General features: G+C 43.6%; 1 long non-coding RNA gene across 2 annotated transcripts in view; it reads right to left on the bottom strand.

Annotated features, from left to right (window-relative positions):
• The window catches only part of LOC134965108 (uncharacterized), a 180647-nt gene extending 172656 nt beyond the window's left edge, over window positions 1-7991 (bottom strand). For both annotated transcript variants that reach the window (XR_010188321.1, XR_010188322.1), the window contains exon 1: window positions 7852-7991. This is a non-coding gene — a long non-coding RNA (uncharacterized LOC134965108). The remainder of the gene's footprint in view (window positions 1-7851) is intronic.
• Between the last annotated feature and the right edge of the window lie 15143 nt (window positions 7992-23134).

Below are 23134 nucleotides of genomic sequence, written 5' to 3'. Positions count from 1 at the left end.
ACCCCTAAAGAATGCCCTCTGTTTTCATGGCAGAATAGGTTAAAAGGCTTTTTGTAATCAGGCAATCCCAATGCTGGGGCTGTGATTATGGCTTGCTTTAGTTGTCTTACTGCTTCTTCAATGGTGTCCCTGTTTTCTGCTGACGCCTCCTTTTTTATTAATTCATATAGGGGCTGCATCAGTAATGAGGCCGAGGGAATCCATTCTCTGCAATAACCAATAAGGCCCAGAAAAGCTCTGATTTCATTTAATGTTCTTGGGGTTTTTGCTTGAGTTATTGCCTTTGTTCTTTCATCAGTAAGATGCCTTGTTCCTTGAGATATGCAGTGTCCTAAGAAGACAACTTTTTTCTGTACTAGCTGAAGCTTGTCTTTTGACACTCTGCAATCTTCTTCTGCCAAAAAGATGAGTAGTGATACTGTTTCCTTTTTTGCACTTCTCTTCTGTCTGTGCAGCAATAAGCATATCATCGACATATTGAACTAACTGGGTGTCTGTAAAGTGTGGTCTCCATTTCTGCAGGATTAATGCCATTGCCTCTGAGAAATCTGATAGACTAGTGGCTCCTGCCTTGGGGTAATTGTCCCTCCTTTTGAATCTTGAGATTCAACACCTTTATTGATTAATGTTGGAAAAGGGTTGCTGCGTTGAGGGTAATACATCTTCTGATGGTTACTTGTCGCATTTTTGGCAGTGCTACTTCATACATGGTCAGCCTTGCCACTGACAGGTGTTTGGTTCTTGCTTGTTGAAGCTTCTCTGTACCTGCATGTGGACCCTGGATGATAAGTTCATGATTCAGCACTATGCCTGTGCTCTTGTCCTCTTCTAGGACTTCTGATTCATCACTGTGTCTGTGCTCTTATACTCTTCTAGGGCTGTTGCTGCTATCACTGCTCTGATGCCGGTAGGTGCTCTTTGATTACCGCTGTCAAGTTTGCTTAAGTTGTAGGCCACTGGTCTTCACCTCAGTCCATGATTTTGCATAAGGACTTCTATGTATGGCCTCCTTCTTTAATAGTCAGGTAGTTCTAGGGCTTGAGATGAGGCAACTGCTGTTTCCAACTATTCAATAGCTTAATTCATCTGTTGCTGTATGTAGGATGCGGACCCTCCTCCCTTTCAGTGTTGTCATACAATGCTTGCATGTAGACTGGTGCTAGAGGTATCCGTGTTCTGTAGTGTCCTACTAGGCCCAGGAATGATCATCTGACTTGCTTGACACTAGTTGGCATCTTAGCTTGCAGTCTGAATCTTTTCCTTTTCACTTTTGTTAGATGTCTGGTACCTTGAGTGTCCTAGGAAGATTAACTCTTGCTTGACTAGCTGCAATTTCTCCTTCTGAGGCTCTGCAATCTTGTTCTTCCAGAAACTTCACTAAGGACACTGCCCCTTCTTGGTGCTTCTTTTAGTAGTGGTGGCAATCAGCAGTTCATTCACATCCTGTATTTAGCTGTGTGTTTTGTGGATATATCACTTGGTGATATAGCCCCTCCACAGGGCTATTCTGGTCCAGTAGTATTGCTTCCTTTCTTCTACAACTGGTACTGCGGGAATGAGCCAATACTGAACTTCTGTTTTAACTTGCTTCTAAATGGCTTTTTTGTTCTTTCCTTTGATAAGTTGCTGGAAAGTTAAACTTCTGCTGGTGTGTACTGTATTCTCCTTAGATAAGCTTTAGTACATTGTGCTTCAGCAAAGTCACTGGACATGTACTCCAAGGTCAAGAATTGGGCTGGTATTGGTGACTGCATTTCTCTCATCTCCTGTCCCTTTAAGAATTTCTGATATCATCAGTTCTTGTGGTATCTCCCTCTGCTGTCTTCTGCGTGTGCTGGCTCCAGTATTCATTAGGCACAAACGTATTTCTCCAGTGGGCAAGGTGACTGTAATCATACCTTCTGCTGTTTCTTCTGGAGACATTCTGTTCACTGGGGAGTACCTGAAGAAGCTTGTACTTCATATTGGCAGAAGAAGCATCATTCATTTGTTTTCTGGAACTTTTTCTGTCTTGTTCCTTATTATTTGCTTTAAACCCCGGAGCTTCTGTTGCTTTAAATCATGGCATTATCTCTGTAATCTTGCCAGGTAGTACTGACCACTTGTCAGATGTCTTTCTTTGTCCTTCTTAACTTGCATATTCTTTCTCACTGCTGCTGGCATGTCATTTTCTTAGTCCAAGTCCACCCAGGCTGATGTTTAACATAATGATGTTTATGCTGGGAGTTGTTGTTCCTCTTTGTCTTACTTTTCCAGTGAGAGATAGTCTTGTATAGCAGCTTGTATTTCAGGTTACATCTTTGCTTTCTTGCAGGGGTAGGGCTTAACCTCCCAATCCAGTCGTTGCAATGGCTTGATCTGTACTTAAACGTAGAGGAATCTGGTTGTGCATAAAAACAGCTCTTGAAACCCTTGGGTCTCCTGTGGGTAAAAGTCACTTTTATCGAACTGCCAGTGGTGACTGAGTACACTGTTGTCGACACAGGAGTTGCACACCTTCATATTCTATCATCTTGTGTGTCGTATAGTGACTTTATCATAGTAAGTTCTGATGGACTCAGTCTTTTCCTGTTTCAAATCTGGGGCTGCTGGTGCCCTGAGTGTCTGTGCATGACACCATCTCTTAAGTCTTGTCATGTACATCTTTCCACTTTCAAACGTTGTTCTATTTTTCTCTGTCGGAACGTCCGTTATGGCTGGGCAATCATCGACTGCATCTGCTTTTAACATGGTGCTTACTGTTTGGGCAGTTGCTGGTCCTAGTATAGCCTCACACAACTGGTGGTAGTTGACCCATGCCGGTGTCCATATGGTTTGAATTCTTTCCATATAGGCATAAACTGCTATTGGGTTTTATCTAGGATCTGGGGACTCTGCAACTATATTTGCGAGGTCATTGCCATACCATGGTTTGTGGTGTTGGCTCTGTACGATGTATGGTTCGTTCGTCCTGGCTGCATTATCTGGGTTGCGTATTTTCTGTACTTGTGCTGGATACAGAGAAACAGGCAATGATGACCGTCTTTCCGTATTTCTAGTCGCATAGATATCTTGGCATGGTGGTTCATGGTGTGAAATCCAGTTTCCACAATTTGGGCAATGTTCATATCCTTCTGGAACGCAAAACTGACATACCGGACACAATCTTTCTGGAAAATATGTCAGTTTATTCTGTACATTATGCACCTGGGCATTAAAAGCTGTAGAGGCTGTGTCTTGATCCCTTGTTTCTCCTCTCTGCCTGAATTGCACCCTGCTGCCTATAGTCCCTGATTGTGGACAATTGTTTACTGGACTCAGCTTGATTGCAGGTGTCTACCACTCGTTTAAACATGAGGGAAGCATTAGGTAGAAAATTTCTTCGCTTTAACCTTGTTGGGGTTTCTTGTGATGAAGTATCAGGACACTGGGGCATACTCTGTACACATAGCTCAGGTAAATCATTCGGATTTTCAACCACAGATCCTTCTAAGATAGGGCTGATTATTCGTCACTCTTTTAACCTTGCTCGTATCTTTTTAATTTCACTGTTAGTGAGCTTGTAGGTAATTGCATTCTGTTCATACTAGGGGTACCTTGGTGTGCATGCATGTCTGGGTATAGGGGTGGGGTATAGTGTGCAGGTGCTGTTGCTGCAATTACAGGCAGTGAGTTTAACGCTGGTTGTGGTGCTATTGAGTACTCTGGTACAATGGGGAAATCATTTTCCTCATCTCTTCTTCTATTCTCTGCTCCTAATTCTTTTGCTACAGTGATCCAGATGGATGCTTGATCTCTACTATTATGCTTAATTATCCAACTCTTGTTACAGGAGGCAAATTTTTCCCATTTCTCTAGTTCAAGTGTCCCCTCTGACGGAAAACCTGCTCTTTTGAAAATTTTACTTATTCCTTTCAGAGCTTTTTTTGCCCTCCCTGTCACTAACAATATCCACGGGTTTGTCGGGCCCTGACATCTTTACAGACCGCGCTCCCATGCCTGGGTGAACGTGCACGGAACCCCTCCTGATGTGGTATTTTAGTAACTCCTTATGAGGGACTTAAAATCTCCTTTTAAAGCTTTTTCTTCCCTCCTTGTTATTAACAATATCCACGGGTTTGAACCCATCCTGATGTGGTATTTTAATAACTCCTTATGAGGGAATTAAAATCTCCTGTTAAAGAATCTCTATCTAGGTCAAGTGTCCCCCCCTGACGGGAAGCCTGCTCCTTTGAAATTCCTTTCAGAGATTCATTACCCTACCTGTTATTAACAATATCCACGGGTTTGAACCCATCCTGATGTGGTATTTTAATAACTCCTTATGAGGGAATTAAAATCTCCTGTTAAAGAATCTCTAAAAGAGCTTCTTCAATCCGTCTGTGGACAAATGACTGGGGTTGTAGTGTTGCCTGTGTTGGTGGAGACTGCTCCCCAAGTGAGACCTGCATAATAGATTATTTCTTCTGGATCACTGAGATGCGTCCCTAATATTATTGTTAAGTTACTCCAAGGGTCTATCCCCCTGCCTATATGGACTCCTGCTTGTATCAGTATCCCTGTTGTAGTTTAATGCTTGTTTCTCTTCAGAAAGTAACAGCTAACACCGGGAATGCTTGGATGTGAGAAATACCTATCAGTGTGTGTAGGAGAATCTAGTTTCATTATTCAGCAGACAACCCGACTCCCCCCCCACCTTTTCAAAAGCATATTGACAGAGTACATATAACAGTGCAAGGATACAAAAACAAAGATGACAGTAAATCCTATATCTGTTATCTGCGTGCACGGCAGCTGTTTGAGACTGCACGGCACATGGGTCTTAGACCTGGAATTATGTGGTTCCTAGGCCAATAGGTTATGATGTTAAATCAATCATTCTTAATGTAATGTTCCAACAATTCTCTTTTTAAAATGACACCCTTTTGTACAATAAAATTCATCATCATTTTCCACATAACCAAATGAGACTTCAGTGCTTGTAATTGCCAGCAATCTTGGTGCTACAGACCCTTCGTATTTTCTTAACACAACACAGGTACAAGATTTGCATATACCTCTTTGGTTATTTATCAATTCAAACTGGTTATCAGCATTAGAACATATCTTGGCCATGCGCCACTTTTATAAAACGGCTCTATTTTCTCAACAAACACACATCAGTACAATTTAAAAGTTTTCTGCATACTTGATTAATTCCCCCTGTGCACTTGTGACAAATTATCTGAAATTATTTACCCACAATTCAACAATATAACATAATTCAACTATATAACATACTTCAACAATATAACATACATGTATGGTACCTTAAAAAAAAATTCTTCTGACTGACGCTGGGCTCTTTAAGATATTCTCTGACCTTCCCGACTGGTCTTCCTCTTGATTTACACAGGAAGCGCTGAGTTCAAGTGAGCAGGTAGAAATCTACACAATAAATCTCACTTACCGGTTTTTTTTTGTTATCAGCGGTTCCTGAAAGATCAGAGGATTTATTGCCAGTGGAGGAGATGCTGGAATACCCCGGACGATGCCCCCAAAATGATAGCGTATGTTAACCTATTCAGGTCTGATTATGAATTCTCTTCAGTCATCAGTCAGAATGCTGTTTCCCTTAGCAACCGGTTGGAGATCAGTGAATGAATAAGTGACACAGGATCATTGTGTAACCTAAGCAGTTCATAGTTGATCTGTTAGGGGGCCATCATGGCTTTATTTTTATAGCAGAAGAACAAAGGATTCATGTGTGCCAATACAATTAGCCAATCAGCATACACCATGTATGTCTTGAAAACTGAAACACGTCATCTGTCAAACAATATTATAAATTGCAATTAAAACATATTTATTGCTTTGCGATTATCAGCTTTCCCGGAACATCCCTTCTGGAGGTCAGGACAGGTCAAAATCCTCCCCAATGTTCAGAACTTTTGGCGATATGCTTGACTGGCCTTGGAATACATCTGGCGTTATAACAATGAGTAATTCATGCTTTGAAATACAATGTTGCTTATAATATATCTGTGAAGCTTCTTAAGGAAACACTAACCTAAAGAAGTGAGGAGCAGTAAATATCTTTGTTAAATGTGAAAAAGCTTGAATCAATATATATTTGCCATTTAAAGGAAGCTCATACACTATCACTCTGCTGGAGTAAAGGGTGGTGAGTCCAGCACAATGCGGGTTATGCTTTTAGGAGGTGGTGGGAAGTCCCCTCCTCGGTTTTTCAGTATTCTGCTAGTTGACTGATGCTGGTGGGTTGGTAGCGCCACTTTCTAAAGGCGTTTTGGATGCGGCTTCAGGGCTATGGTACCCATTCCTTGCGGATTGGGGCAGCTGCGCAACCTACGGCGGCTGCGATTCGGGTGCTGGGCCATTGGGAATCTGTGTTGTATAAGTTGTGTATGTTTGTAAGGTCTTAGTTGCGCCTGTTGCGCGAACCCAAAAACTATGTTTACCGGTCAGTTTTTGAACGGGTAGCATACAGAAACTGATGGTGTGAAGCGAATTGTGAATTTTCCTCCGAGGGGGCCTATTTCGCACAGCAGCGATCAGGTCTGAACTGTGCATGCGCCACAATGCACCGGCGCATGCCAGCTACCGACGGCTGTCTTAGCCCTGTGATCGCCTCTTCCTGACTGACAGGCAGAGGCGGTCGCTGGGCGGGAGGGGGCGGACCGGTGACGTTTGTCCGCCTTTTATGGGGGCGCGGTCCGGGCAATGCAGGCATGCCCGGACCATTAGGGGGGGCGGGCCACGGCGGCTGCGTAACGTCAACCGCAGTCGCTGCGAACCTGACAGCGGGAGCTGTGCTGGTAGGGAGCTACTCTTCCAGAGATGCTTTTGTACTTGGGCGGGGGAAGGGGGGGAGGGGCTCTTCGGGCCTGACATGCGGGGCGGACTAGCCCTGTGCTGGAATAAATGTAGCACATCTAAGGTCTGAATTAGGCCTTATGTTTCGGGATATCGTGGACACTGAATCTACTGCATCTCAACAGGCTGTCGGGGCCAGTATACAACTAGAGGGAGTTGAGGAAAGTCTATGGTGGAATGAAGTGCACAAACATTATCAAGATACTCCGGAAGAGTAAAAGATTGGAGTTGTGAAACTTGCATGGAGGCATGAAAACACTGTCAGCCAACATTCTTCTGACTTCGGACAAGTAGAGGAAGTCAAGCATCTTATCCCAGTAGAAACTACTCTGCCCATCTAAGAAAGATATTGGCTAAATCCTGCAGCACTATTCCAACCAGTTAATAAAAATGTTGGCAGAGATGAAAGATCTGGGGTGTTGATTGTCAGAAGTTGAACCAGGCTATGCACAAGTATGCCTATCCGTTACCCAACGATAGTAGAACCTGTAGCCTCCTGAAATCTGCTTCATATTTCTCACCCTAGATCTAACCAGTGTATTCTGGAAAATCATGATGATACCTGAGGACAGACGAAAAACAGCTTCACCACTCCAGTGGGACTATTTGAGTGCCATTGGGTTACACAATGTGCCAGCTACCGTCCAGCAATTAATGGAACATTGTCTAGTCTACAAAACGTTGACCTGGTGATACTTTACCTAGACAACATCATGTCTCTCTCTCTCTCTGTGTGTGTGTGTGTGTGTGTGTGTGTGTGTGTGTGTGTGTGTGTGTGTATGTATATATATATATATATATATATATATATATATATATATAATATATTATAGAGAGAGAGAGGAAGAGGTTGCGGCACTCACGGGACTTTATACAAAATCAAAACTCCAAAAGTGTCCCAATCATCTTAGCGGGACATACGTTCAGATGCAAAGTCAATGTCTCATTTATTTACAGAAATTTCATCAGGACATACGTACATATTAAAAAACATCTTACCTTATATAGTTTAAAAGAGGAAAGAACAAGAACCCTCCACCGAAACCCTCCTCCGAATGAGCGCAGATGCCAGCAGACTCCAATGATGTCACGCATAGTGCAACACGCTCCCCTTGGCACCATTGCTATGGCCACCCATCTGGTCTGCGCAACAAGGAAAAACAAAACATAGTATAGTGTAACTAATATCCAAAGCCAACAGGTGGCGCAGAAGTTCTATTTATAACATTATCACAAGCTAATCCATATTGCATGCAGGTACTTAACTATACTATGCTCCAACAGCAACATTTTCTTATTGATGGACCATTATTAGGGCTATAAAACTAATAGCAATATCCACCATACAATAACTGTGAGGCAATTAGACACACATACAATTCAGACACAACAAGGTATATATAAGGCTATAGCAGAACGCGGCAAATAAAGTTACAGATGAGATTACAGTCATATTACACCTCCAGAAAAGATATTCTACATCCAGGTTTACAGGAAACATCCCAAATTACTGGTCTTATTTAGGCCGAAAACGGGGCCTCTGTCCTGAGCTGATAGATCCAACGACCTTCAGATCGCAGCAGACGATTACCGCGATCACCCCACCGTAAACTACTGGGGATGTGATCGATGATCTTATATCTCAAAGTTGCTAGGGTAAAGTGCCGGGCCACTGGTTGTTCCTGTGATTTACCGGTAATGGCATCCCTGATGGATTGGCGATGGAGGGCCATTCTTTCACGAAATGGTCTTATAGTTTTTCCTATGTACATAATGCCACATGGGCACCGGATGTAGTATATTACATAGGAGGTCTGACACGATAAAATATGTTTAATTTTTATCTCCGCTCCAGAATGTGGATGTGAGAATGTGGGGCCTCTGTCCATATAGCTGCAAGTCGTACAGCCCACACACCGGTAGCATCCAGGCTTTTTAGACAAGAAGTGTTGGGGGCAACTGGTACCCAAGCCAGAAATATCATTACGAACTATGATGTCGCGTAAATTCTTATCCCTTTTGTAACTGGCCATCATCTTGGTGTGTTTCAATATTTTCAGGTCCGGGTCACTTGTAATGACAGGCCATAGCTTGTTGCTCTGTTGCATATTCCTTTTACTGAAAGGGTCTTAATGTTGCACAAACGGTATCCTCCTAGCAAGGGTTTTCTTCCCTTTTGGAGGTTGCAATGTATTGGTCCTAGGTATTTCCAGGACCTCCTGTTTTATGTTCTTCAATCTTGACTGATCATAGCCCCTTAATTCAAACTGAGATGACATATCATTAATCCAAGTTTCCGCTCCTGCAGTGTCATCACAAATCCGCCTAGCTCTAATAAATTGCGACCGAGGTAAGCTGCTTATGGTAGATTTCTGATATGGCGATCCTCCCGCAATAAGGTGTTCCTGTCCGTGGTTTTTTTTATATAAATTGGTGTGTAGATGACCATCTTTATGTTTAATTTCCCCATCCAATTAATATACTTCAGTTTTCCTGATTTCGAATGTAAACGTAATATTTTGGTCCATGGTATTGACCTCCTCCATCGCCCGAATGAAATCCTGTTCTGTACCCTGCCAAATGACAAAGAGGTCATCTATGTACCGGGTGTTGTACTTCAATTTCCCTTGAAACAATGGGTTCGATAAGAATAAGTCCTTTTCTATTTCGAACATACTATAACTACAGATGAGCGGGTTCGGTTCTCAGAGAACCAAACCCCCAGAACTTCACTACCCGAGCCTGGATCCGAGTCAGGCTCGGGTTTTCCCACCTGACTCGGAAACCAGAACGAGGCAAAACGTCATCATCCCGCTGTCGGATTCTTGCTGGGTTTGGATTCCATATACTGTAAGGAGCCGCGCGTCCCTGACATTTTCACTCCGGAATTGGAGAGTGTAGAGAGAGGATCTGTCTCCGTCCTCAGTGTCCTCAGTGGTGCTGCATCTGTCCAGTCACAGTGGTTGTGTCCTCTGCTGCTATATGTCCAGTGCTGCTGTATAAGTCCAGTCCATTGCAGTGGTGCTGTGTTGTCCTGCATCAGTCCAGTGGTGGTGTCCCTGTGCTGCTGTATATGTCCAGTGGTACTGCCGTATATGTACAGTGATACTGCTGTATATGTACAGTGATACTGCTGTATATGTACAGTGATATTGCCGTATATGTCCAGTGATACTGCCATATACGTCCATTGATACTGCCGTATATGTCCAACGGTACTGCCGTATAATTCCAGTGATCCTGCCGTATAATTTCAGTGATCCTCCAGTATAAATCCAGTGATCCTTCCGTATAATTCCAGTGATCCTTCCGTATAATTCCAGTGATCCTGCCGTATAATTCCAGTGATACTGCCATATAATTCCAGTGATACTGCCATATAATTCCAGTGATACTGCCATAAATGTCCAGTGGTACTGCCATATAATTCCAGTGATACTGCCGTGTATACATACATATATATATATATATATATATATATATATATATATATATATATATATACACAGGTTGAGTATCCCTTATCCAAAATGCTTGGGACCAGAGGTATTTTGGATATCGGATTTTTCCGTATTTTGGAATAATTGCATACCATAATGATATATCATGGCGATGGGACCTAAATCTAAGCACAGAATGCATTTATGTTTTATATACACCTTATACACCCAGCCTGAAGGTAATTTTGGCCAATATTTTTTATAACTTTCTGCATTAAACAAAGTGTATCTACATTCACAAAATTCATTTATGTTTCATATACACCTTATACACACAGCCTGAAGGTCATTTAATACAATATTTTTAATAACTTTGTGTGTTAAACAAAGTTTGTGTACATTGAGCCATCAGAAAACAAAGGTTTCACTATCTCAGTCTCACTCAAAAAAGTCCGTATTTCGGAATATTCCGTATTTCGGATATTTGGATATGGGATACTCAACCTGTGTATATATATATATATATATGCCCTGTTGCAAAGCAGATTACTGAGGCCATAACAACTATGCTGGTATTAGACGTGCGTCCGGTATCCACTATTAGTGCAGTGGGACTGCAGTGCCAACTCCAGATGGTCCAGATGTTTGTGCCGCACACTTGTGTTGCTTAGCTTAGTCATACAGCTACCTCATTGCCCTCCTTTACTTCTTGGCATGATGTGCTGTTTGGGTACTATTTTTTTTTAAAGTGCCATCCTGTCTGACAGTGCAATGCCACTCCTAGATGGGCCAATTGTTTGTGTCGCTTAACTTAGTCATACAGCTACCTCATTTCACCTCTTTTACATCTTTGAAAGATGTGCTGTTTGGGGCCTTTTTTTTATATATCTGCACTCCTGTCTGACACTGCAGTGCCACTCCTAGATGGGCCAATTGTTTGTGTCGCTTAGCTTAGTCATACAGCTACCTCATTGCACCTCTTTTACATCTTTTCATGATGTGCTGTATGGGGCCTTTTTTATATGTGCCCTCCTGTCTGCCACTGCAGTGCCACTCCTAGATGGGTCAGGTGTTTGTGCCACACACTTGTGTCGCTTAGCTTAGTCATACAGCAACCTTGGTGCACCTCTTTTTCATCTTTGCATCATGTGCTGTTTGGGGCATGGTTTTTAAAGTGCCATCCTGTCTGACACTGCCGTATAAGTCCAGGGGTACTACTGTATTAGTCCAGGGGTACTGTATATAAGTCCACCAATTGCAGCATTTTTTAAAAATGACAGGGGTGTGCAGGAGATGCTGTCAGTGGACTGAAAAATTGCGGGCCAATTTTGACATTCAGCCACTGCGTGCCACTACTAGATGGCCAGGTGGTTGTGTCGCTTAGCTTAGTCATACAGCAATCTCGGTGCACCTCTTTTTCATCTTTGCATCATGTGCTGTTTGGGGCTTTGTTTTTTAAAGTGACATTTTGTCTGACACTGCAGTGCCACTCCTAGATGGGCCGTACACTTGTGTCGCTTAGCTTAGTCATACAGCAACCTTGGTGCACCTCTTTTTCTTCTTTGCATCGTGTGCTGTTTGGGGACTAGTTTTTTTTAAGTGCCATCCTGTCTGCAACTGCAGTGCCACTCTTAGATGGGCCAGGTGTTTGTGCCGCACACTTGTGTTGCTTACCTTAGTCGAACTGCCACATCGGTGAAACCTTTTGGCCTAAAAACAATATTGTGAGGTGTTCAGTGTTCAGAATAGACTGGAAATTAATGTTATTGAGGGTAATAATACCGTAAAATTACTGCCAAATTCTGTGATTTTAGCCGTTTTTATGTTTTTTTCAAAAATCATCCAGATCCAAAACCAAAACATGAAAGGGTGGTTTTCACAAAACCAATCCAAAACCAAAACATGAGCAGGAAATTAGAACCAAAACCAAAACACAAAAAGTGCCCGCCGCACATCTATCACTATAACTGTATGTACCAGTTTTTGTCAAAGATAAAATAATTTCTAGTCAGTGTTAATGTCAACAATTGAATGAAGAATGTAATATCTGGACCCGTGTACAATGTTTTGGTGACCAAGTATCTTTGGACTGTCTCAATACTAGAGATGTGTGGCGGACACTTTTTCGGGCTTTGTGTTTTGGTGTTGGATCTGGATCCCTGCTCGTGTTTTGGATCTGGATTGGTTTTGCCAAAACCACCCTTTCGGGTTTTGGTTTTGGTTTTGGATCTGGATGTTTTTTGAGAAAAACATAAAAACTGCTAAAATCACAGAATTTGGGGGTAATTTCCACTCATTTCCAATCTATTCTGAACACCTCACACCGTACAATATTTATTTATTATTTATTTATTAGCAGTTTCTTATATAGCGCAGCATATTCCGTTGCGCTTTACAATTAGAACAACAGTTATAGAACAAAACTGGGCAAAGACAGACAGAGGTAGGAAGGCCCTGCTCGCAAGCTTACAATCCATAGGGAAATAGGCATTGATACACAAGGATAGATGCTACCTGTTACATAATGGTTCCCCAGATTAGTAGGTTCTTAATGGGTTATATGCTATGATCACCCAGCAATGTTGGAAGACAAAATGTGAGTTTATGTGGACTGTACAGAGGTGATGTAACTTGATAGGGAAGCATTAAAGGTTATGTGTGTGGGTCTGAAATTTGGTAGGCTTGTCTGAAGAGATGAGAGATGAGTTTTCAGGGAACGTTTAAAGGTTTGGAGACTAGAGGAGAGTCTTATTGTGCGTGGGAGTGCATTCCACAGAGTGGGTGAAGCTCGGGTAAAGTCTAATTTTGAGTGGGAACAGGTAATACATGTGGATGAGAGACGCAGATCTTGTGCAGAGTGGAGAGGTCTGGTAGGGAGATATTTTGAGATGAGTGAGGAGATGTATGATGGTGCAGTTTGGTTAATAGCCTTGTATGTACAATATTGTTTTTAGGCCAAAAGGTTGCACCGAGGTAGTTGGATGACTAAGCTAAGCGACACAAGTGGGCGGCACAAACACCTGGCCCATCTTGGAGTGGCACTGCAGTGGCAGACAGGATGGCATTTTTAAAAACTAGGCCCAAAAGAACACATAATGCAAAGAAAAAAAAAGATGTGCACCAAGGTCACTGGGTGACTAAGCTAAGCGATACAAGTGGGCGGCACAAACACCTGGCCCATCTAGGAGTGGCACTTCAGTGGCAGACAGGATGGCAGTTTTAAAAACTAGGCCCCAAAGAACACATAATGCAAAGGAAAAAAAAGTGGTGCAAGATGGAATTGTCTTGGGCCCACCCGTATATTGTTTAAACAGGACATGCACAGGACATAAACCCATCATTTCAGTGACAGATAGTCCCCTTGGAAAAAGCTTGCCAAGTTCTCCGAATCATAGCTAGCTACTAATAATACCACCTCCACATTTGATGACTTTTCACATTATGAGAAGAGGCAAGAGGAAGAGGACAGTGTCAAGAAGGTGATGAAAAATTAGAGAGGCACATGCAATCAGGAACAACACAAAGGCATTCACCTCCACTCCTATATTGGTGTGCAACAGAAAGGACTTCAAGTTGGTTCGGTAAAGTACTAAGCAAGACTTTGCAGTACATTTTTTTGTTATTAAGCCCCTGCCCTAGTGGAGCTTACCACTCTACAGTCCAAACTAGAGATGAGCGGGTTCGGTTCATTGAGATCCGAACCGCCCCGAACTTCATCTATTTTACACGGGTCCGAGGCAGCCTCGTATCTTCCCGTCTTGCTCGGTTAACCCGAACGCGCCCGAATGTCATCATCCCGCTGTCGGATTCTCGCGAGATTCGTATTCTATATAAAGAGCCGCGCGTCGCCGCCATTTTCACTCATGCATTGGGGATTGAACGGAGAGGACGTGGCTGCGTTCTCTACCTGAAAAGCTCCGTATCTGTGCTCAGTGTGCTGCAAATAACTGTGCTCAGTGTGCTGCAAATATCTGTGCTCAGTGTGCTGCATTTTGGTGACCAGCAGTATACATATACAGTAGTACAGTACAGTAGGCCATTGCTGCATCTTGCAGCTGTGTCAAGTATACTATCCATATCTGTGCTGCATTGTTGTGAGCAGTATATAGTAGGACAGTGCAGCATTTTGGTGACCAGCAGTATACATATAGTACAGTACGGTAGGCCATTGCTGTATCTTGAAGCTCTGTGTCACTTCTAGTATCCTGATCAGTGCTCAATATCTGCTGCATTGTAGTGACCAGTATGTATAATGTACTGTGCAATGTGTGTTATACACCTAGTGATTTTATACATCCTGTAATCTGTACTGAACGATGTGTGAGATACACCTGGGGATTATACACCCTGTATACTGTACTGTGCGGTGTGTGATACACCTGGTGATTATACACCCTTTATACTGTTCTGTGCAACGTTTGTGATACACCTGGTGATTATCCACCCTGTATACTGTACTGAGTGATGTTTGAGATACACATGGGGATTACACATCCTACATACTGTACTATGTGATGTGTGAGATACACCTGGGGATTATACACCCTATATACTCTATTGAGCGATGTGTGAGATACACCAGGGGATTATACACCCTATATGCTGTACTGAGCGATGTGTGAGATACACCTGGTGATTATACATCCTGTAATCTGTACTGAGCGATGTGTGAGAAACACCTGGGATTATACACCCTATATACTGTACTGAGCGATGTGTGAGATACACCTGGTAATTAATTATACACCCTGTATACTGTACGGCGTGACGTGTGTTATACACCTGGTGATTATACACCCTGTATACTGTACTGATGCGATGTGTGAGATACACCTGGGGATTATACACCCTATATACTGTACTGTGCGATGTGTGTGATACACCTGGTAATTAATTATACACTCTGTATACTGTACTGTGCGACATGTGTTATACACATGGTGATTATACACCCTGTATACTGTACTGAGCGATGTGTGAAATACACCTGGGGATTATGCACCCTATATACTGTACTGAGCGATGTGTGAGATACACCTGGGGATTATACACCCTATATACTGTACTGAGCGATGTGTGAGATACACCTGGTGATTATACACCCTATATACTGTACTGTGCGATGTGTGAGATACACCTGGGGATTATACACCCTATATACTGTAGTGAGCGATGTGTGAGATACACCTGGGGATTATACACCCTATAGACTGTACTGAGCGATGTGTGAGATGCACCTGGGGATTATACACCCTATACATACCTCCCAACTGTCCCGATTTTCGCGGGACAGTCCCGCTGTCCGTCCCGCGGGCCACAGTGTCCCGCGGTGGGGGGGGGGGGTGCAGTTGGGAGGCTCCCTATCACTCACAGCTATGCTCAGTTCAGAGCAAAGCAGCGGTGAATAGATGCTGTGCGCATGCGCACAGCATCTATTCCAGTGAGGCAGAGGGACTGTGGACATGGCCAGCAGCTCACAGAGCGCTGGCCTTGCCCCACTGTGATGAAATTTGGAGGTGTGGCCCGCGATAGCGGCATCCCCGCGAGGCCATGCCCCCTTCACGATAGGTCACGCCCTTTTTCGGCGCCGCGTGAGGAGTCACTCTCAGAGCGATCCGGAACTTGGGAGGTATGCTATATACTGTACTGTGCGATGTGTGAGATACACCTGGGGATTATACACCCTATATACTGTACTGTTCGATGTGTGTGATACACCTGGTAATTAATTATACACCCTGTATACTGTACTGTGCGACGTGTGTTATACACCTGGTGATTATACACCCTTTATACTGTACTGTGCAACGTTTGTGATACACCTGGTGATTAATTATACACCCTGTATACTGTACTGAGCGATGTGTGAGATACACCTGGGGATTATACACCCTATATACTGTACTGTGTGATGTGTGAGATACACCTGGGGATTATACACCCTATATACTGTACTGTGCGATGTGTGTGATTCACCTGGTAATTAATTATACACCCTGCATACTGTACTGTGCGACGTGTGTTATAAACCTGGTGATTATACATCCTGTAATCTGTACTGAGCGATGTGTGAGATACACCTGGTAATATCTGTGCTCAGTGTGCTGCATTGTGGTGACCACCAGTATATTATATTAGTACAGTACAGTAGGCCATTGCTGTATCTAACAGCTCCGTGTCAGACTCAGTTCTAGTATCCTGATCAGTGCTCAATATCTGCTGCATTGTTGTGACAGTATATAGTAGTACAGTGCAGCATTGTGGTGACCACCAGTATATAGTAGTACAGTACAGTAGGCCATTGCTGTATCTTGCAGCTCTGTGTCACTTCTAGTATCCTGATCAGTGCTTAATATCTGTACTCAGTGTCAGTGCTGCATTGTGGTGACCAGTATACTACAGTACAATAGTCCAGTGCTGTTCTCGCTGCTCAGTGTCAGTTCTCCGTAGTATCATCAGTGATCAGTATAATCAGTTCTCAGTATAATCAGTGCGCTGTTAGACGTGTTCCCGTTTTCCGCCATTAGTGCAGTGGGATTTAGACAATTGATGAAGTTATTGTGTCCCCGGTACAAAATCCCATCTAGATTCCACTTCACTAGGCAGGCGATAGCGAGATTTTACCAATTAATATCAGTGATTTATAATTATTAATTACAGTGATCTTGCCAAATAATTCCTGTGATTTTGTCATTTTCTTCCAGTGATTTGGACCAATAATACCATTGATTAGAACGAATAATTCCTGTGATATTGAGGTGTTTGTGTTGCTTAGCTTAGCCATCCAGCGACCACAGTGCACCTCTTTTTCTCTTTTCTTTGCATCATGTGCTGTTTGGGGCCAATTTTTTTAAGTGCTGTCCTGTCTGACACTGCAGTGTAACGCCTAGATGGGCCAGGTGTTTGTGCCGGCCACTTGGGTCGCTTAGCTTAGTCATCCAGCGACCTCAGTGCAAATTTTAGGACTAAAAATAATATAGTGAGGTGTGAGGTGTTCAGAATAGACTGGAAATGAGTGGAAATTATGGTTATTGAGGTAAATAATACTATAGGATCAAAATTACCCCCAAATTATATGATTTAAGCTGTTTTTGAGGGGTTTTTGAAGATAAACACCCAAATCCAAAACACACCAGAATCCGCCAAAAAATTTTAAGGGAGGTTTTGCCAAAACACATCCAAATCCAAAACACGACCGCGGAACCAAATCCAAAACCAAAACATAAAACCCGAAAAATTTCCGGTGCACATCTCTAGTCCAAACTCATTTCATACTATAAGTAGGACTGTGTGGGAGAAAGCAATGCTAACCTCTGTGCCTCACAGGAGCTCCTGGCCCATCTAGTGCTGCAGTTCAAGGGAAAGCTGATGCAATGCAAGATCACTGAAACGCTGTTCTTCTAACACCGCAAGGTCTTGCGATAACCCTACGCAGCCCTTAGGAAAAGAAGATCCCTGTACAACAACTGTGCATCTTCTAAATAAATAATCCCAACATCAATAATAAATCAAAATTAAGGTTGACTAATTGGAGCCATTCATTTAAATGAGTCCCTAACATGAAAAAATTGAGAAGAATCCCCTCTCTAATGCTCCAGCAAAAAATATCACTTTTACCGCTCCGGCAGTTGCGCAGGATTATGATTCAGTCTCTTCTGAGTCACACTGACTTTGGCAACAAATCTGGTCACTCCCCACTTGATTTAAAAACACTTTGGCAATTTCCATTTCCACCTTTGCGGCTAGTTTTCACAAATCTGTTTGTGATGTTGAAGCTTGTTTCATATCTTCTCTAGGCTTTCATTTAAACCTAGGATCAAGTACAGCAGCACCCCTAGACTTATACAGCACAGGCAGCACCCCTGGAGAATTACACAGCACAGCAGACAGGTAACAGCAACCCTGGATTTAAACGGCAGTGGGGCAGCACCCCTGGACTGATAGGGCAGAGGGTCAGCATCCCATATAGGGCTCCTGGAATGATGAGGCAAAGAAAAGACGAGCAAGATGGAATTGTCCTTGGGATCTCTCACCCACCTTTATGTTGTATAAACAGGACATGCACACTTTAACAAACCTATCATTTCAGCGACAGGGTCTGCCACATGACTGTGGCTGAAATGATTGCTTTGTTTGGGCCCACATCAAAAAGGAAGCAATCAATCTATCCTTGCACAAACTGGCTCTACAGTGGCAAGATGTCTTCCTCATCCTTAGTCCCCCCCCCCCCCCTCTTCATTGTTAACATCCTCATCCTCACAGAGAAATACTATTCAAACAAACCACATCATTTAGGTGTCAGTGAACTGCCTACACAATTATCCAAAGTTTCAGAACTTGGCAGTGACTTATGATGAATGCGCTGCAGGTTATGTATAAGGTAGGATGTTCCTAGGCGGTTAATGTCCTTACCCCCACTTATTATGGATTGACAATGTCAACAGATGGCTTGACACCTGTTGTCCGGATTTGTGGAGAAATAATTCCACACCAAAGAAGTGGCTATTTTGTTATTTTACCCAGGCATGACAATGTGCTTTTTCATCCCATGTGCAACAACTGTCTCCACTGGTGCCTGATTCAAACAAACCACATCACCATCATAATCTTCATTGTCAAATTCCTCCGCAGCGCCAGGAACCTCCTCATCCTGGTGTACTCAATATCAGCAACTGGACTGGCGATGCTCCTCCCAGCACTTGCAAGGGGCATTCAAATGGTGGTAGGAGCCTCCTCATCCCATACAGTGTTGTGAAGGTCAGGGCTAGACATCGTAACTGCGGACAGTGCCAGCACCTGTATTTTCACAACACCCCTGTAATTTTACAGCATATAAGACAAGGCCAGTGTATATTTATTTTCACTACACCCCTGTATTTTTACAGCATACAGGATCAGGGTACTTTTATTTTAACAACAGCACCTCTGAAGTTTTACAGCATACAGGGACAGTGTAAATTTATTTTCACTGCACTTCTGAATTTTTACAGCATACAAGATAGGGACAGTGTACATTGATTTTCACTGCACCCTAGAATTATTACATCATACAAGACAGGGCCAGTGTACATTTCTTTTCACTGCACCCCTGATTTATGTTACAGCATACAGTGTACATTTATTTTCACTGCACCCCAGAATTTTTAAAGCATACAAAACAGGGCCAGTGTACATTGATTTTACTGCACCCCTGAATTTTTACAGCATAAAGGGCCAGTGTAATTGTATTTAAACAGCAGCAACCCTATATTTTTACAGCATACAGGACCAGTGTGCTTTTCATTTTTAACAACTACACCCCTACATTTTTACAGCATACAGGGCCAGTGTAATGTTATTTTAACAGCAACACCCCTATATTTTTACAGCATAACAGGAGCAGTGTTCTTTTAATTTTTAACAACTGCACCCCTGAATTTTTACAGCATAGAGGGCCAGTGTAATGTTATTTTAACAGCAGCACCCCTATATATGTTACAGCATACAGAAGAACAGTGCCCCTGCCCCCTGTACAACACAGTGACAGCCAGGACAGTAACACCCATGTACAACTGCAGCACCTGTAACAGCACATGAAACACCAGTGACGACCAGGACAGCACCCCTAACACAGCACAGGTACACCACAGTGACTGCAGCTGCACCCCTACAGAGCACACACTAAACCCACCCGACGCCACCACGTACAGAGAGACAGAGGTCTGTCTTACTCACTCTCCAAGTCTGGAGTGAAAATGTCAGCGACATGCGGCTGTTTATATGGATTCCAAAACCCACGAGAATTTGACAGCGGGATGATGAAGTTTTGCCTCGTTCTGGTTTCTGAGTCTGACGGGAAGTCCCAAGCCATCTCAGATACCGGCTCAGAGCGTGAAGTTTTTTTTGGGGGGGTTGGTTCTCAGGGAACCGAACCCGCTCATCTCGACTCAATACCCTTAGTATGTGGGATATTAGTGTACAACAAGACCACATCAAGTGTACATAGTTAACAATCAGAGGGCAGTGGCGATAAAGTAATCAATTTGCTGAGTAGCGATGTGGAATCCTTTAGTAAAGTTGTCTGTGCCTGAATTAGATCCTGTAAGTAACTATATAGATATTGTGATATCGTATAGTACAGGGAATTGCGTGCGCTGATGATAGAGAGCCCAAGAGGGTATGTACAGTTTTTATGTATTTTTGGGATAGTGTAAAGAACTGGTGTTACCGGATAATCACAACTCAAGATTTTTCTCTTACGTCCTTGAGGATGCTGGGGTCCACATTAGTACCATGGGTTATTGACAGGTCCCTTGGGAGTCATGAGCGCTTTAAGAGTTTAATGCTCCTACCAGGCTCAGTTTAGAAAATGTGCCCGGTGGGGAGCTCCTAGGAGTTTTTCTAGTTTTTTTTGTTTTTTAAAAGAGTTAGGTACAGGGAGGCTTCGTGGGACTTAAGGGGGAAGTAGGTTGAAGGTTCTCTATCTCCACTGACAGGACACTGAGCTCCTGAGTGTGATGATCACAAGCCCCCGAGGCGACCGCTCACTCCCGCAGCACGGCCGCCACCCCCTAAAAGAGCCAGAAGTCGGAGTGTTGAGTATGACGCCAGCGCCCCGGAAAGCAGGTCGCAGGCAGGAATGGCAGCACAAGGGTAGGAGCGCAGCTCTGACAGGCTGCGCTCCGGAGGGCTCAGTGGTACTTGTTGTGCCACGCTGTGAGGGGTGCCCTGGGTCAGCGCAAATACCCTACAACTGGTCACTATGCTAACAGGGGCTAATCCCACTGTTAGCAGCTAAATCACCTCAGGCCAGTCTAATCTGTACAAGCGGGAAGACGCGCCATTACAGGGGGCGGGGCCTTTCCTCAGAGCGGATCCAGCATCTCACAAGTGCCATTTTCTCCATGCAGATCACACTGAGAACACTGACAGGGAGCGCTGCCTCCACATAACTCCAATACCTCTGCGGTACCAAGGGTTATAGACAAGGGGGGAGAGTGTTATATTAACTGTGGAATCCTATTAAGGTTATTCAGTCAGCGCCGGGCGTTAGTGTATAACTGCCTACTAGGGCGCTGTGTGGCTGGCTGGCTCCAAATACTCTGTGTCTCTCTGAAGGTACTCTGGGGGAAACTGTCTGCATTTTCCTGTGTGTGTGTGTGTGTGTTTGTATAGCTCACATAAACATGTCTAGGAACTCTGTATCCTGTGCTGCAGAGTGTGTATCTTCTCCAGAAGAGTCTATTCCATGTACTCAGGACTGTAATATACTGTCTCAGCTTTCTGAATCCGAACCCCCATTGGTGGATTCTATTAGTGGAATGATATCCCAGATTTCATCTCGGATAGCTCAAAATGAGACTGAAACACAGGTTTTGAAAAAGTCTGTTGAGGTTGTCCTATTCAGCTCCCACTACCTCTTCCAAGACACCAATTTGCCCTAAGAAGCGTGCTCTTGCCTAGATAATGCAAGCTGACACAGATACTGACTCTGATACAGGGTACAGTGATGGGGATATGCGGGGGGGGGGGGATGCATCCCTTGCTAAGGGGGTGCAACTCATGATTGAGGCTATTAGGGACATTTTACACATTACTGATAAGGTACCTGAGCAAGTAGAGGAGGCTTACTTTACTGATAATAAAAAAATCCTCCCTTACATTCCCTGCATCGCATTGTTTGAAAAATCCAGAGAAAAAATTCCAGATCCCAAAAAGGCTGTAGTAGACGCTTCTGAGTCTAATTTGTCTAAAAAAAAAGTGGTTTTACCTGTCCCTGGGTCCACCGCTTTAAAGGAGCCGGCTGACCGTAAGATTGAGACTACACTCAAATCATTATACACAGCGACTGGCGTAGCGTTAAGACCCAATATTGCTTGTGTATGGATTTCTAAAGCCATAGTAAAGTGATCAGGCACATTACTAGAGGAATTAGTAGAAGTGACATTGAATTGTTATTACGTCACATACAGGACTCTGCAAGGTTCATGGTGGAGGCCATCTTAATGCGAGGGCTTCTTCCATGACTGTCTCGGCACGCAGGGGACTCTGGCTGCGCCAATGGTCTGCGGATGCGGAATCCAAGAAGAGTGTGGAGAACCTACCCTTCACAGGTCAGGCTCTGTTTGGGGAAGCGTTAGATGCATGGATCTCCACGACAACTGCGGGTAAGTCAACATTTCTTCCCTCAGCAACACCGCTGACTAGGAAATCTTATCCTACGTCTACAATGCAGTCCTTTCGGACCGTGAAAGTTAAAAAGTCCAAACCCTCTTCCACTTTCTTTAGAGGAAGTCGGGGGACATCCAGAAAACCTACACCAACAGGTTCAGAGGAACAGAAACCTGGTTCTGCTTCCTCAAAATCCTCAGCATGACGGTGGACCTCCCAGCCTGGAGATCGGGCAGGTGGGAGCAAGATTAAGAAATTTCAGTCATGTCTGGGTGTCATCAGGCATAGACCCCTGGGTACAAGACATTGTTACCCTGGGGTACAGACTGGAGTTTCAAGAACTCCCACCTCACAGATTCTTCAAATCAGGCTTACCTGCTTTGCTGACAGAAAGTGCTATCCTACAGGAAGCCATTCAAAAATTGCTAAAGTCAAATGTCATTGTTCCAGTTCCACCTCATGTAGCAAACAAGGGTTATTACTCAAACCTGTTTGTGGTACCGAAACCGGATGGTTCGGTCAGGCCAATATTGAATCTAAAGTCGTTGAACCCTTATTTGAGGGAATTCAAATTCAAGATGGAGTCTCTGAGAGCGATGATCTCAGGTCTGTAGGAGGGGGAATTTCTAGTATCCCTGGATATCAAGGATGCGTACCTTAACATTCCAATCTGGCCGCCTCACCAGGCTTAT

The sequence above is a fragment of the Pseudophryne corroboree genome, chromosome 10, assembly GCF_028390025.1.
Source record: "Pseudophryne corroboree isolate aPseCor3 chromosome 10, aPseCor3.hap2, whole genome shotgun sequence".
NCBI classification, from domain to species: domain Eukaryota; kingdom Metazoa; phylum Chordata; class Amphibia; order Anura; family Myobatrachidae; genus Pseudophryne; species Pseudophryne corroboree.
This window is presented reverse-complemented; position numbering and strand designations above follow the sequence as displayed.